Source organism: Protopterus annectens, chromosome 4.part0 (assembly GCF_019279795.1).
Source record: "Protopterus annectens isolate FY-2018-M chromosome 4.part0, PAN1.0, whole genome shotgun sequence".
NCBI lineage: Eukaryota > Metazoa > Chordata > Ceratodontiformes > Protopteridae > Protopterus > Protopterus annectens.
Genome location: NC_056733.1, coordinates 1,540,701,571 through 1,540,720,283, shown reverse-complemented (window position 1 = coordinate 1,540,720,283; position 18,713 = coordinate 1,540,701,571).

The window sequence follows — 18,713 nt, the reverse complement described above, 5'->3', positions numbered from 1 at the left end:
AAGAAATATGGGCATGGGAAAGAAAGAGATATCTGATATGGTGTAATATTTATGCAAAGGAAAAAGCTAAATTAATCAAAAAGGCAGCCACAAAGATATTCAAAGAGAAATACAAGCAAAGGCAAACAGATATGGAAAAAGTCACAATAAAAAAATAAGATCACAAAGAGGGAATATAGAACAGAAAATTAATAAAGTTGAAGTTAAAAAATAGAAGATGAAGTTATGGAATACGTGCGAAGTAAAGGATTTAGTGCAGAAAGTCTAACACACATCATAGCATGATGAACGAGTCCCCAAAGTAAGGAGGAAATAGGAGGAAGAGACATCTGAAGAAAAAATAAGGACATGGGAAAGAAAGAGATTGAATATGGTGTAATATTTATGTAAAGCGGAAAGTAAAACTAATCAATACAAAAAGAGCAGCACCAAAGATATTTAAAGAGAAATACAGGCAAAGGCATCCCAAAATGAAAAATTTTACAATACAAAAAAAAAAAAAATAAAGAGAAAAGGTAGAAAAGAGGATTAGTACTGGAGAAGTTAAAGAAATAGAAATTGAGGTTATGGATTACCTGCAAAAATGAAGGATTTAGTGTAGAAAACTTAACTCAGATAACATCACAGCAGGATAGAGCAATGGTTCCCCAAATCAAGGAAAAACCAGTAGAGTAGGAAACAACTGATAAGTTGCCATATGAAGATACTTTGGAGCCTTTCATAGGAAACCAGTATAAACATTCAGTTCAAGTTGCACAGCAAGAGAAGGAACAAGAAACTGTGGGCAGCTCTGATGCAGTCAATGCTGTGGAGTGGTAGGCCAGTGAACTCCTATAAGAAAGAGCAATGGATTACGCAAGATGAAACTGAAGAGAATGTGGCACAGGAAGATGCTCTGGAACTTTCTGTAGAATGTCTGCAGGAAATAGAGAACAAAAATGTGCCCTCAGTTTAGAAGAAAATGAAATAAAGGAAGAGTTGCTTGATTTAATAGAAATGGACAGACATTAAGTTAAATGAAAGAAATATACTACAGAAGGTCAATAAAATTCAAAAAGGTAGACGTTTGATAAAACAAATGAAGACAGTAATTAGGACTGTTCGTAGAGACTCGTGTGATATAATAGAAGTAAACAGGATATATTACTGTGCAACTACATTGATAACAGATAAACTCTTACCACAAAAATACGGAGTAGTAAGGGAAAGGAAGGGGAGAAATCAATTGCCATCATGGAAGTATCAAATAAAGAAAACTATAAAGCAATTAAGACAAGAAGTGTCATTATTAAAAAAGTATAGAAGAGGGAACAGATCAACAAAAATACTCAGAAAAGATAAATCTGATAAAAGCAGTGAGCAGTATCAGAACAGGAAAGGATCTATTGTGCACAATCGCAAATAGTAAACTGAAAGTGTCAGCACAGGCAGAAAAACTTAGAATATATGCAGATAAATATAAATGAAAAGTGCAAAATGAGCAATTTATTGATAACCCAAAAAAGTTTTATAGAAAATTGGGAAACAAGGCAAAAGGAATTGAAACACCACCAAAAAAAGAAGACATAGATACATTTTGGAGAAATGCTATTTTTGGTCTATAGAACGTTATTACACTAAGGAGCTAGAATAAAACATGGATTTTACTACTTTACTACTTGACTGCTTGGACTTCATTTTTGCATTTGGATCCTTTGGGTGTTTTCTTGACATTTTGGAGAAATATCTATGAAGAACTTATCAAAGATGTTAAATGGATAGAAGTAAAAGAAAGCACAAGAAGTTCAAATGTACAAGATATGAAATGGGATGAAGTCACAGCCAGAGAGATTGAAATAAAGCTGAGAAACGCTCAGAATTGGAAAACCCCAGGCCCAGATACCGTACCTAAATTCTGGCTATAAGTATTAACATCTTTACATGAAGACTTAGCCATGAGTAAGAACTATTTATATGTGCACCCCGAACAGACACCAGCCTAGTTAACAATAGGAAAAACAAAACTCCTACTTAAGTGCGAACCTGCAAGCTATCCTAAAACTGTAGACAAATAGCTTGCCTTCCAATGATGTCTAAACTAAACACTGGAATTGATGCCGACAGAGTTTATAGTCATTTAGAAGAAAATTCAGTCAAGACAATAGAACAAAGGGGTATAAAAGAAAGTCATATGGAACAAAGGATCATTTGCTGTTAAATAAAGTCATAATGGAGAACTGTAAAAAGGGGAAGAATCTAAGTATGGCATGGATAGACTACAAAAAAGCATTTTTTGAGTATCCCACATTCATGGATAAAAGAGTGCTTAAAAATGTATAAGATACACCATACACTGATCGATTACATTATACAGCCTATGAAACAGTGGAAAACAACTGCAGTTAAGCCATGATAAAGGACAAATATTACTCCGCAGAAGTAAATAGGATATATTATTATGCAGCTAAATTAATAACAGATAAAGTTTTACCACAAAAACACAGGGCAGTAAGGGAAAGGAAGGGGAGAATTCAAATGCCATCATGGAACTATCGAATAAAGAAAACTATAAAGTAATTAAGACAAGAAGTTTCACTGTTAGAAGAGAATAGAAGAGGGAACAGATCAACAAAAATAAGAACAGGTCAGGATCTATCATGTAGTATCGCAAGTAATAAACTAAAAATATCATCACCAGAAAAAACTTAGAAGCTATGTAGATAAATATAAAGCACCGAAAAAAACTTTTATAGAGGATTGGGAAACAAGGCAAAAGGAACTGAAACACCACTAAAAAAAGAAGAAATAGATAATTTTGGAAAAATATCTATGAAGATCCTGTGGGACATAATAAAGATGCTAAATGGATAGAAGAAGTAAAAGAACGAATAAGAAGTTCAAATGTTCTAGATATGAAATGGGATGAAGTAATGGCCAAAGAGATTGAAACAAAGTTAAGAAAAGCACCCAACTGAAAAACCCCAGGCCCAAATCCAGTACCTAACTTCTGGCTAAAATTATTAACATCTTTACATGAAGATTTAGCCATGAGTAAGAACTATTTATATGTGCACCCCGAACAGACATCAACCTGGTTAACAACAGGAAAAACAATACTCCTACTTAAGAGTGAGCCTGCAAGCTATTTTCAAAACTATAGACCAATAATCTTCCTTCTGACAACATATAAACTATACACTGGAATTGATGGTGACAGGGCTTATAGTCATTTAGAAGAAATCTCAGTCATGGCAATAGAAAAAAGGGTAAGAAAAGAAAGTTATATGGAACAAGGGATTATTTGTTGTTAAAGTCATGATGGAGAACTGTAAAAAGGGGAAGAATCTAAGTATGGCATGACAGACTACAAACAAATTTGATAGTATTTGACATTCATGGATAAAAGAGTGCTTAAAAGTGTATAAGATACACCCTACACTGATCATTTACATTACAGCAACCATGAAACAGTGGCAAACCACTTTGCAGTTAAACTATGATAAAGGACAAATTTTTATTCCAGGGATAACAATTCAAAGGGGATATTCCAGGGTGACTCTGTCACCACTGCTCTTTTGCTTTGCCCATAATCCACTAAGCTGTCTATTTAACAGATTAGGTCATGGCTACAATTTGACTCCCAGAAAACAATAAAGTGTAAAGATTTCTCATCTTCTTTTTGTGGATGATTTAAAATTGTATAGTTAATCAGATGAGGAACAGAAAGCACAACTGCAAGTAGTCAAAACTTTTTCAGCTGATATAAGAATGTCATTTGGTCTTGATAAATGTACAGAAGCAACTTTAAAGCAAGAAGGTTGCAGCATCAAGAAAACATCAGTTTGGGACAGGAATGTGATATAAAAGAACTTGAGCAAAAGGGAGTGTATAAATATTTGGGAATTGAAGGATCAACAATAAAACATGAACAAATGTGAATAAAACTTAGTAAGGAATGTTTTAGAGGACTAAAATGACTACTGAAAACAACATTGACATCTACTAATAAAGTCCAAGCTATAAACCAATTTGCTCTTCCTGTCCTAACTTACAGTTTTGGGGTGACTGACTGGCCTCAAAATGAGTTGGATTGGTTGGACAGGAAAACAAGAAGTATGCTTCATACTCATCACATGATTTATAAAAATCAGTGCATACCAAGACTACATATTCCCCATTCAGAAAGGGGTATGGGGCTCCTCAAAATCGATTACATGTATAGATCTGGAATCGTAGGACTGCATGCATATCTGATGACCTCAAAAGACCCAAACATAGTAAAAGTTTTAAAACATGAGGGGAATAAGTCTAAGATGACTTCCTTGTTTAATTTAGTAGAAGCATATCGGTGTCAAGTGGGAATGGAAATCAAACTGGAAGTAGATAAAAATCAGGTAGCAACTGAATGTGTAAAAAAACCCCAAAAGAATGAATATAAAGTGAAGGATCAGATGAGAAGGCAAGAAATGTGGAAAATGCATAAATACAGTTGCAAGTATAGAAAACTCCTGGAAGAACCTCTTGCTGATCCGGATTGACTTCAGGAATTGTTAAGGAGAGGTGAATTTAAACCAAAAGATGATAATTTATTATGGGCGATCCAAGATAGTGGACCACATAAATGTTGATTTACAAAGTCCATTGAACACATGGGAGAAACAGACAAATGTAGGTTTTGTAAAACAGAGTTGAAAACAATCACACATCTTGTTGCTGGTTGTGATATACTAATGGCAGAAGGACTGTATACTGAAGGCATAATAATGTGGAAAGACTGTTGCAATGGGCATTGTACAAGAATTATGATATTGAAGAAGCTGAAAAACACTGGAAACAAGAGCCAGAAAACATCATAGAAAATGATGAAGTTGATAACACATGAGATAACCTATTACCAACAGTTAAAAAAATAAATGCAAGAAACCAGATATAGTAGTCCATGAAAAGAATGCAAAAATAGCATTGATCATTGAAATTGCTACACCCAGTGACTACAGTGTCCTATGTACAGAGAGACACAAAGTCATAAAATACCAGGATTTGCAGGCAGGAATGAGGGCAATGTGGAAGAAACAGTTCCAATAGTAGTAGGAGCAATGGGTCTTATAAAAAATAATTTACAATCGTACTTGGATATGTTATTGATACATGTATCTCTATATGAAGTGCAGAAAGAGTCATTACTGGGCACATTGCGAGTGCTGTGAAGAGCACTTAACATCAAGGACTGAAACAATACTAATTTCATGAACTTTAAACATACTTTGACTTAGGAATGGGGTCCACTCCTATCATAGTATTAGAAACCCAAAAGACTTTGTAGAAATTAAAAAAAGCAGAAACTGTTTAAATACCTTTAAAAACTGTTGAAGTCCTACTTACTCAGGTCAATTCTCTGCTCATGTACTACACCTGGCTAATAACTATCACAACTGTCCATAGCATAATTACACAAACAAACTGCTTATGCTAACAACTTTAATTACTGTCTCTATTCTATTCTTCTCTGGATGTTGATTAAGATAATGTTAAAAACTTCTATTTTTGTCCATGAAATTTCATTCTCTGTATGCACACATACTTTGCAACCTTGTTGTAGTATACTCATATTTTTACTTTGGAGCTTTTCTCCCTGGGCCTCCGCTGAAAATGGGTTTTGTGTCCAGTCAAACCCTCTTGCTAATCAAAAGCAATAAATAAATAAATAAATAAATACAATAAATACATTTCAATAGATTTCAGCTGTTGGGAGATTATGTGATATGGTGTCTCCTGGCAAGTGCTGTGGGATTTGTGGAGCTAAAGTGTCAGGACATGTTGGGAGAAAGATCATGCACATACATACCCTGAGTGGAGGAGTCCACACCCACTTTCCATAAGAGGAAGGACTATGGCAAAAGAAAGTGATTTTTAAAACAGCGAGAGATGCCTTCTACTGAGAGAGAGAAAGAGAGAGAGAGAGAGTGATAGAATGAAAGAGAGAGAGAGTTGTTTGTCTCTCAGTTAGAGGGATATATATATAACTATCAGTAGCTACCAGCTGGAGAGGTAATTGGAACAGACCTGCTGTACATATCCAGGATAAATGACAATGTTATAATCAGCTTGCTATATCATCAAACCGTTTCTCTTCATTCAGAATCCTTTCCTACAGCCAGTCACAAATACCTGAACGGTTTTACTAGCATCTCCCGACTGTATTCATTGTTTTGTGACACTGCAGGCAACCTCAACCCCACTATAAGTCTGGTATAAACCTTATGATAGCCATATATATAATTGTCTCAAGCTGCTTTGCATGTACCTCTTAACTATAATATTACCATTTTCTGCTCAACCCACTTCCCCCTTGCCTCTGTTTCTTTCCATATCTCAGCACTAATAACATGTTGTAATATCTATCTGAGTAATACACCTCTTCAAATGCTCAATGTTTTATGTTCTGCTAATATATAAGTATTTTTTAATGTAATAGTTGTCTGTATTTTCAAATGAATGTAATGTAAATCAAATGTATGAGCAATTGTTAATGTATATTGTTTAATGTCTGTTCATGTATATTACCAAAAGTCTGTTCACAAATGTCTGCAATATGCTGGAACTTTTCTTTCCTGGACTACAGCTGAAAAGTTTTTTTTGACTAAACCCAGTCAGACAAACCCAGTAAACAAAAGCAAAATAAATAAATAAATAAAAATCTACTTAGAGGAAAACCATAATTTTGCCTGAAAATTACTTGCATTTGGGAGTAAGACTATTACTTCTGAGAGACTTTCTACAGCAGAATTACACTTGCTTAGGTTTTAAGTTGCAATCTCATTATAAATAAAAGTGCAATGAACAAAAAGTACTCTTTCCCATGAGTGTTATATATAATACACAACACAATGACAACTCTAGTAGTGCAGAGTATTAGCCAAAGACAATGAGAAACTACACTGGGAAGCATTTTTGGAAATATTGAATGACAAAATAATGTAAATCAAATCAAGCATTTATTAAATGTCAATATAGTAAGGAAGGTTATTACCACTGTTTAAAAATTTTATGTGTGCCTTTGTTAGCACATCGTTTCTATACCAGAAGCAGAAATTAGACACCTAGAATGCAAAATAATCCTATTTAGGGTAACACAACAATAAAAATGATATCATATATACAGTTAGGGCAATATAAACACATTACTTTTAGGACTGCTTAATGTCCGTTTTGCATTTCATATATATAATGAAATTGCACTGTAGTTAATTCATGTTATTACAAGAGCTGTAACTAGCTATGAATGATCTGATAATTCAGAAGTGGGGAGGGGGTTCTGCAGGATAAACATATTATTAGCATGGCAAGTGTGGAAGAGAGGTGAAGAAGAGAGTACAGGTAGGGTGAAGTGGGTGGAGAAGAGTGTCAGGAGTGATTTGTGACAGACGAATACCAGTAAGAGTGAAAGGGAAGGTCTACAAGAGGGTAATGAGTCCATCTATGTTATATGGGTTGGAAACAGTGGCACTAACAAAAAGGCAGGAGTAAGAGCTGGATGTGGCAGAGTTAAAGATTTTAAGATTTGCAATGGGTGTGATGAGGGTAGACAGGATTAGGAATAAGCATATTAGAGGGTCAGCCCAGGTTGGATGGTTTAGAGACAAATCTAGAGAGGCACGATTGCGTTGGTTTGGACATGTGCTGAGGAGGGATGCTGGGTATATTGGGAAAAGGATGCTAAGGATGAAGCTGCCAGGTAAGAGGAAAAGAAGAAAGCCTAAGATAATGTTTATGGATGTAGTGAGAGGATGTGCAGGTGGTTGGTGTGAAAGAGCATGATGCAGAGAACAGGAAGAAAAAATGGAAACAGATGATCTGCTGTGGCGACCCCTAATGGGAACAGCCAAAAGAAAAAGAAGCACGCACCTTTTTATTTAATTTTATTAATTTGTTAACCAGGTAAGCCCACTGGGCACACATGTTCCTTTTCAGGTGTGATCCAGGAGCACTATTTGTTTAAGTGATGAGACACATAAGTAGGCAAATAGAGTTAGCAGAAATTAAACCCTGTATCCTTGAATACAGAAATCAGCTCAATAACACATCAGAGCCATAATGCTCTGCACTGTCAGAATGACTGACACATACAGTTTATGTATATATTGTTATGTTTATGGATAAACAATCACACTCTTTTGTGTTAAATATGAAACAGTGTATAAGACCAGGGAACACCCTGTAATTTCCGAACACCTAATGAGAAATATGATAATTAGGTGTCTCAGTGGTTAGCATTGCTACATTACATTGGTTCTCCAGTTCACCTCTTGGTTGGGACTCTTTTGTGTAGAATGTGAATATTCTCCCTATGTCCATGTTTTCATTCAATGTTTCTTTTTTCTCACATGCTAGAGATATTCAATATGCGGTATGTGAATAGGCAGCTGTCTACATCATATTTTGTGCGCCATAAAAGAGAGAGAGGGAAATAATCTTTGTCAGTGTGTGTGAGTGTGTGTGTGTGTGTGTGTGTGTGTGTGTGTGTGTGTGTGTGTGTGTGTGTGTGTGTGTGTGTGTGTGTGTGTGTGTGTGTGTGTGTGTGTGTGTGTGTGTGTTCACTCACTGAGTGCTGGGGTAGGTTTTGGCACCCCTCCCCTACTCTTGAGCCTTACCATCATTACCTTCTGTTGTGAGGAGTGGTTGGTCATTTTCTTATCTGCTCTACTCTCTGTAACAGAGACCACTTTCCCATCAGAAAAATGAATCCAAGGTAATGCTTTATTATTTTTTTTTACTTAACAATTACCTTATAACTATAAAGTTTAAACATGTCTGGTTATTCATGTGATGAGTCAGTATTTTTTCCTGCTTCATAGTTCCTGATATCTAGAGTTCATTTTTAACTTTTGCTGTCTAAGCCACCAGGGATTCAGAAATTATGAGATGAGACAAGACTCTGACTTATTATGGTCAGCTGACCTAATGATTACAGTAATCCTTTGAAATGTTGGGGCCCAAAATGAGTGAGGCCTGAAATACAGAGACTGGATGTTCAAGAAAAAATGGACTTTTATATGGGTCTATAAGACTTCATTGAAGTTTACTTATCTGAACCGACATCATCGAAGGCCCTTCATCGAACATTCACATCAATAAACATTTTTCTCACAGGAAAAAATCACTTGTTCAGCATACCTACCTACACACATGCCACAGTACATCAAACCCACCAAAGTGGGGGGTTATTCCCCCTACACCTCCTCAACTCTAAGACTGCACTACAGTGGGTAAAAGGTCAAATTTCTGTTTGTTGGCCAAGTGACTTCCTTCCCTGGGAAAAAAATTTACTAATGTGAATGTTTGATAAAGTGCTGTTCGATAATATCAGTTTGATGAATAGCAATTTGAGGTAAGTAAACTTCGATGAAGTGATATAGACCCCTCCTATATACCAAGTCTGAGATGGCCATTTGTCAGAATACTCCCTTTTCTCTGAGGTATGGCAATCTTGGAATTGGTATATATAAGTTCAGAATGTGTGGGGGGCTAGCCACATCGGGTGGGGGATTTAGACGGTCTTGGTCCCTCTGCAAAAAACACGTTTAAAGGAAAAGATCAATGTTTGAGATTTGCTTTTCTACTGCAGTTTGTTATCTTTTTTTTTTGGTCTATCTGCATTCAGTGTTATAAGTGACAACATTTTAGTAAGGAGCCAGTTACTATATGTAGTAAGTTAATGCTTTTTCCTAGTCTGCTCTCTTACAGATGACGCAGATCCCTGCATATTTTATACATTTCATTTTTATGTATGTCTGCATAACATTCTGATTTGTTAAAATGAAAGAAAAGCTTATGATGTACACAGGATGATAGTGTAGTTTATGAGCACATGGCTTGTTTTTCTAACTTCGTACAACTATCCATTCCCAAAGAGGATAGGAAATATGTTCTATGGTGCTTTACATCTGCAGTTGATGGCTCCTTTAAGTCCATGCCCTTCTTTGGTGACACAGACTTGTGTGATATTACCCAAGTTTTACCCATCCAGCCTGGAATCACCATCATCCCCCATACTATTGACTGTAGGTTTTGTGGGAGGGGGTGAGTCTAGAAGACACTACTACTGATCAAAGAGGATGGCTTGGCAGGTTGAGCAAGTATCTTCTACCTGCATAAGTCTGCAGCATCCACTGAAGTAGACTGCAATGGGTCTTGTGCCATACATCTATATGACTGTATCTGATACAGTCTTGCCTTCCCACCATAGCCATTACCTCCATGTGTCAGCTCTAACAGTCCCAGGATAGCCATTACCTCCAACAGCCCCATCACAGCCTTTACCTCCATGTGCCAGCTCCAGTAGTTCCACCTTAGCCATTACCTTCATGTGCTAGCTCTAACAGTCCCACCATAACCATTACCTCCATGTGCCATCTCCAATAGTCCCATCAAAGCCATTACCTCCATATGCCAGCTCCAGTAGTCCCACCGTAGCCATTACTTCTATGTAGCAGTTTCAGCAGTTCCACCATAGTCATTACCTCCACGTGTCAACTCCAACAGTCCTACCATAGCCATTGCCTCCAACAGTCCCATCATAGCCTTTACCTCCATGTGCCAGCTCCAGCAGTTCCACCATAGCCATTACCTTAATGTGCTATTTCCAACAGTCCCACCATAGCCATTACCTCCATGTGCCATCTCCAACAGTCCCACCAAAGCCATTACCTCCACATGCCAGCTCCAACAGTCCCAGCATAGCCATTACTTCCATGTGACAGCTCCAGCAGTTCCACCATAGTCATTACCTTCATGTGTCAGCTCCAACAGTCCCACTATAGTCATTACTTCCATGTGTCAGCTCCAACAGTCCCATCATAGTCTTTACCACCATGTGGAAGCTCCAACAGTCCCACCATAGCCATTACCTCCATGTGCTAGCTCCAATAGTTCCACCAAAGCCATTACCTCCATATGCCAGCTCCAACAGTCCCACCATAGCCATTACCCCCATACACCAGCAACAACAGTCCCACCATAGCCATTACCTCCATGTGCCAGCTCCAACAGTCCCACCATAGCTATTACCTCCATGTGCTAGCTTCAACAGTCCCACCATAGCTATTACCTCCATGTGCCAGTTCCAATAGTCCTACCATAGCCATTACCTCCATGTAGCAACTCTAACAGGATTTTGAGCCACTAACTGAACTCAGGTTACCCACCTGAGTCATACTCTGGGTTTTATCTCATAATACCAACACAGCAGGTTGAACTATGTTGGTTTATTTATTTTACTTTGTGAACTTGGGTAGGACAATGATCCCAACTGATACTTTTAGACCCACCATGGGAGTGTGACATTCGGATGACTTTAGTAAGATATACCTTTCCTAGTTACTGAAAAAAAAGGTAAACCTTGCAATGTCTGACAATAAGGTTTTCTGATTCTGCAGACTTCAGTGGTTATCTCCATAATTTGGATATCTATTAATATTGCCTAAATTTTCAAAATACCATCTGTGGAACAGCACTTCAAGGTTGCATTGATATGCACTTGTGCTAATGTGCAACTTGTTACACTACTACTCAATGAATGTTATTTCCTTGTGCCTCCACTGCCAGAAACTCGATTCCCCAACACTGCTGGCATTTCCATTAAAAAGCATTATCAGGGAATTGTGCAGGCACTAATTGTCATTTCCAGGTGTTTGCCCCTTCTGCTCTTATGGAGGTGTATATGCAATTTATGGGACTGCGTGGTGCAGGAAGGGCTTACCCCTCCACCAGCAAAAACACTGAAAATAATGTTTTTGTGCAGTTCTTTTCGATGAGTTGAGTTTCATGGAGTTGAGACTTGATGAATTTGTGTTCATCCACTTATAGTGGAAGGTGTGTGATTTTGCTGCCTTGTACACACACAGTTGTCTTCATTACATAGTGTAATTAAGACATGCTAACAATTTAAGTAAAATGCCAAAGTCATGAATATAATTTTAAAATTGTATTTGAAGCATAAATGTAACAGGTATGAAACATTTGATCCAACTCTTACAGTATATATGAGTGTATGGATTATTTCATGAATGTGACAGCTGCTGTTTTTCTGCAGCCGAACAAAAAGTTTATTTTTGCATTGTAAAAGGCTATCTCATTATGCTATGCAAAATATATTTCAAGTTATAGAAGCAGACATTTGGTATGGAGCTGTTTTCTCTTTGAGGTGTTATGAGGTGTTCTATTTTCCCTTTTCTGATTAAGGTATAGGCTTTCAGTCTAACTTCTGGCCTCTTAATTTTATGATTGGGTTAGCAAATGGGTTTGTGACAGAGAGCTAATCAGCTGTGTGAGAAATATAAGAATTATTATTTACAGAAAATGTGTCAGAGAACAAAGATGTATCAGTGATTTTGAATAACATTTTGAAGACGGACATCTGTTTATACTTTAAATGAAATGAAGTGATTAAGACTCATGGAAATGTCAAGAAATGAGCTGTAATGCAGCACTGTGATTTAAAATTTGAGGATTTCATTTCATTAAATGATCACAAGTGCTGAGCTTTTTGGTGGCTAGTTTCAGCTATCAGTCAAACTGATTGTCAGTTGAACAGTCTGATGACTTATCCAGAGGGAAAAAGAAACAGCCAAATAAAGAATAATTTATTCATGCAATGATACATTTATCTCACTTTGAGACCCTAACAGAGTAAACAACACATTTATCTGATAATGAGATTTTAACTTTATAAAATAATGGAATATTGTTACAGTTTATGAAATACAGACACACACACACACACACACACACACACACACACACACACACACACACACACACACATTTATGAAATACACACACACACACACACACATTTATGAAATACAGACACACACACACACACACACACACACACACACACACACACATTTATGAAATACAGACGCACACACACACACACACACACACACACACACACACACACACACACACACACACACACACACGAAATACAGACACACGCACACACACACACACACACACACACACACACACACACACACACACACACACACACTTGAAATGTGCTATTGTGCTATTGAACTGATGCCAAGATATCTGAATCCTTAATAAATTCATTAGTTGTTTTACAGAAGTACAAAAATACTCACAGAAATTAAAATAAGACTCATTTATCACATATTATAACTTGGTAACATAGTATATAAGAATATCTGCCTACATTTATCCACTTGAAAAAATTGGCTCAGGATTTATACTTACAGCTAACAAAGAGTTTAGTTTGCATAGTTTTTGCAATAGCAGTTTTTTTATGGAAACTAGTGAGATTAAAATGACAAAGTATCTAAGTATGTGTTTGACATTTGTAAAAGGATAATGCTGTGAGACGAAACATGAACACTCTAAACTGTACAGAATGCATATTATATTCTCATTATTCACATGGTAATCTTCATGAAACACATCACTCTCACTGTAAATGCATATGACATGTGTCCATCTTTTGTTTTAGTTGTATTGTATTGTCCTTGTATATGTGATGTCTAATTCTGGTATTGTCTTTCTGAAGATTCACAGATTCATAGATATTCCAAGGCCAATGTGTCTTATGACCATTCATATCTTCCCAGTACCTTCCCTTGGCCTGTACCTCCTTTCTTCTGGAAGTTCATACCAGTCAATCCCAGAGTAAATGTATGGATACCTATCCAGCCATCTAATTTCTATTTAAGAGAGAATAGTGAGTCTTACTACTTAATATGCATGGAAAGTTAACTTTAGAGGTTTGGGAGATGCTGCTTTATAAACCCATCACCTACCATGCTTTATTTATTTGTTGGTAATGATTTAGGTGTCTGGCTCTAAAACTGATAGAGATATTAGCCAAGCAGAGAAAGACAAAGTCCAAGACAATTGGGTCTCTAATGGCACAGAGAGTAAAACAGAGATCTCCCGCTCATAGTCTATAAGACACTGCATAAAGGGATAGAGCTTCCATCCTGTCTTGATTTTTTGGTTAGGAACCTTTAGGGTCTTTCTTATTGTTTGATATGTTTACTGAGATACATCCTAAAAGTTGCCATTGTGAGAGATTTTATTTCAGTCTGAAGAAGTCTTGTGTATGAAAAGACGAAAGCGCTTACTGGATTTTTACTCAATTTCTGCATTAAAGCACAGTTTGGTTTATCACCGAGTTTATTATTTTTATTTGTACTTGGCAATTTGCCTGATCAGTGCCCAATATAAAAGAGTAATTGCATCTTTAGAATATAAAAGAGTAATTGCATCTTTAGACCTTGATGATACTCATTTGGCAATTAACTGAGCTAAATCAAAGGATTTCTTGACAACTGTTGTCACGTGATGGTCAAATAAGAGGGAGCTATCAATTGAAGTACCTAGATATCTGCCTACATTTTCATTTTGTAGTGGTGTGTTGTCTATGCAGTATAAGGTGAGATGTTGTCTGCTAAAAATGATGCAACTACATTTTTGTCTCATTTTGTTTGAGCACATTCTTATTAAACCAAGATTTTCCTAGGGAGAGATCATTCTGGAGGGTTTGGGTGTCATAGGGTGAACAAACTAAGAAGTGTACATGCACAAAGAAACCAAATAACAAAATCAGCACACAAGCTGAAGATTCTCCTGGAATAAGAACTTGCTATGATAGCAAAAACTCAAAATGGGCTAAAACTATGTAATCTTTTAATATCAAAATTTCAAGAATCCACAAAAATCAAGTTAAGCAAATGCTTTCATCTGACGCATAAAGCAGACTTCTTCAGAACTAAACATCTATCTTCCATTCACAAATTTAAAAAGATTAAATTTATGAATGGAAGAGAGATTTTTTGGCAGATTTCATGGAAATCATCTTAAACAATATATTTTTTTGAATGGTAGCTGTTTAAGCAGATGAGGGGTGTGGCAATGGAGTAGCTTGTGCCCCTGTGTTTGCTGATTTGGTTAGGTTGGCATGGGATATTTTTTTTTATTTTTGTTCACAGTTTTAGGTACACTGCAAATTATATCTCATTTTTAGATGATATTTTCATCTTTTCAGATTGGACTGAATCTGAAGTCAATCATTTTATAAATTATCTTTGAGGTATGACTATTTTTTTGAAATTCACCGACTAATTTAGCAAAGAAGAAGTGAACTATTTAGACACTACTATAAGTATTTCACAAGGAAGTTTCATGTGTAATATATATATATATATATATATATATATATATATATATATATATATATATATATATATATATATATATATATATATAAAACTCACATTTTCAAACACATATTTACATGTCAATATCTGCCACCCACTCTCACAAAAAAAAGTTTGGCTAAAGGGCAATTTTTAAGGTTAGGCAGAATGGTTTCCAACAAAGATGCCTTTCTAAAAGAAAAAAATCAAATTAGAGTTAATGTTCTTGGGCAAAGGTTGTTGTCATTCTTTGGTGGAAGGTATTAGTGAAGATGTTGTCAGTGAATGGGGTGGTAATCCTGGGGCTAATAGCCTAGTACCTACCTATGAACCTATATGAGTGGATGGGAAATAGGAACTTCACCCCAGGGATCACTTCTGTGACTGCTCGACAGGGGAACAGGAAAATAATTTTCTTGGGTGGCGAAAGCCAGGGTACCCTTTTTGCTAGGCTTATATAGGCCCTAGGGCTAATAGCCTAATACCTACCTATGAACTTATAAATACAAACCCCTGTTGGGTGTAGGAATTGGGAACACTGGAAATCAAGCTATTCCAATTGACCACATGATTTTGGTGACACCAGTAGGAATGATGGAAACACCTTCCACAGAGCACTTGTCCTCCAGTATAATTTGGGCACTCAAATGGTTAAAAAACTGTTAAAAAGAATTAACAATACTTGGCGATGAACCCAGATTTGTATACAAAATGAGAAGAAATGTTAATAATCTGGTAGAAGCCGGATCTATTAGTTCTGGAACATTGAGGAAAGGTACAAAAATGTGTGGTGCATGCAATGAATGTAGGTTTGTGAGGAAGAATGTTGAACAATGATATAAATTCTTAGGTTTTTCCTAAAAATGGAAACTGCATTCCAGGCATTTGGTATATTTGGCTTTTTGTACTGAATGTCCAGCATTCTATGTCAGTAAGACAGAACACACCATAAACAAGCATTTATCAGCATAATTACAGCATTCTGAAAGCAAAGAAAATAAGAAAATGTCTCACATTGGACCTCCTAAACCACCAAGTGCTATCATGGAGGTGTAGGTAGCTACAAATGGCCAGCAGACTGATATATATTATATTAAAACATATTAGCAATCAACTCAGCCTCTGACAAAAGCAGCTCATATTTGGAGCACATTCTTGCTGCCCTTACAAGCTGTCCTTTAAAAATATTCTTTTTACAACTTTTAGAACATCAAGTTCATCAAATAAAGCATTTATCTGTGAATTGTTCCACTTTATAAGGAACTGAACCACTTCCAAACCATGTTCTATCAAACATACTGATAAATTCAAAGTATTCACTACTGCCATAACAGAGACCATTCATAAATTTAAAAACATAAAGGCCCTTTGGAACCCAATTTTGTTTTATACACTCTATCAAATAAATATTGTCAATATGTAGGCTATGCACCTTATTAAACTTTTTTTTTTCAAACACGGAAAGCATGGTGTTGAAAGAGCCATTAAAAGGTGCATGTTCCCCTGAATGGAAACTCAAATCATATTTAAACCAATTATTTAAATCAATCTATTAAATTTGAATCCCTGTTTTCATTGTGTTGTAAATCCTTTGCCATACTACCAGTCTGTTGTTCCCAAAAAATTTTGATGAACGTTCCTGACATTTGCAAAGTAAAACCTCCCCTAGAATTGGGTCAAACCATATGTATTGCATTGTCGGGGGGGGGGGGGTGTACCAACATCTCAATGTTTTGAGTGAAATTATTTACTTGTTGGCTTAATAATCCAATGAGTTGAGTTAAATCACCCTGCAAACCATCCACTAAAAACTTTTAGTAAAGGACTTCATCAGAACCAAATACATACAAAACAGGACCCCATTTAAAAGTGTACCATTGCAGTCACACATGCAAGTAATATCCAATAGAATATTGCATGATCTTAAAAAATGATTTAAAGGTGTATACTTACATTAACTTTATAGTGGAAGTGATGGAAATGATTTTTATCCAACAACTTTACCTAGAGGAAAACAGTTTTTGTACTTACTTTCCTCACTTGCTTAGAGAAAATCAGGTCTTATACTCACTTTCCTCACTTGTCTAGAAGAAAGTAGTTTTTTATTCAGGCATGTCCAAGGGTCAGCTCCCAGTGTTCTCTTCTGTCTATGTGATGAATCTGGGCATCTTGGGGCAATGTAGCAATTGTCTCATGTACACAGACAATCCTCTCCTCCTACCACCCAACACCATAACATGTGAGAGATACACTTATCTAGCCAAACTGGAGGTAAAGCTCTCTCCAACCAAGACTAAACTTGACAGTCAAGAGGAGAAGGTAAACACTTACACCACACCACACTCATCACATAGTCCCACTAAACCTACACCACCAAAATCCGCACATAGAAACACAAAAACATTCACAGAGGCTCTCCGTAATAATCTTCTCAAGCAACAAAGACCTACAAAGCAGAAATGTAAGCAACCTCCACCCCCCCAACACAACCCAAATGACACACAGCCCACAGATTCAGTGTGCCAATAAACCACAGCTCATAAGGCAAAACAACGTACACAACACACTAGTCATAGGTGACTCTATAGTCAGGCGCACTGATGTCTCACTCACTAGGCTAAACAAAGAGAAGGTTACTGTCAGCTGCCTGTTGGGTGCCAGGATCCACCACATAACCCACACACTCAGGTCACTCCACAACAAGTACAATTATGACTCTGTCATTGTCCATGTTGGTGTGAATGACCTGAGATGTACCTCCCTGGACTACATGAAAAGAGACATGGAAGAGCTATCCGATCTTGTAGCCCAGGCAGGTATGACCCTAGCCCTGAGTAGCATCCTGCCATCACCCAGAATGATACCGCAGTACAAGGGCAAAATGATTGACTTCAACAATTGGCTAAGCATCTGATGTCACTCTAAGGGGTTCCAGTATCTGTCTGCCTGGGACGACATGGTTGACAGACCACGATGCTTTGCCAGAGATGGCCTACCCCTGTCACCCCTGGGATTCCAGATACTGGCTAAGGGTCTTGCCGCCCCTATAGTGCCTTTTTTAGGCAAGGTTCAAATAACAAATTTACCACCATAACAGGAACAGGCAAGCAAAAACTGAGGGTAATGCTACTCAATGCTAGAAGTGTAACTCTCAAAATGCACTCACTCGAGGCACTCCTTAAAATGGAGAACATAGATATCTGTGCAGTGACTGAGACCTGGTTCAAGGCTCTAGAGAGCATCCCTGCATTACCAGGCTATAACTCATACCACACATTTCGTCCATCTAACCTGGACCAGAATACCAAAGGTGGAGGTGTGTCCATATTCATTAAGGATATCCACACCTCCAGTTTAGTTGCACAGCATAATGCATCCGAGGTTATCCAAGTGCAACTAACTCTGGACAAAACGGCAATCCAAATTGTAGCTTGCTACAGATCCCTCACCATGCCCCAGGATTCCCACTCCTCATTTCTTGATATTCTGGAAAATAGTAGGGTTCAACCAAACACC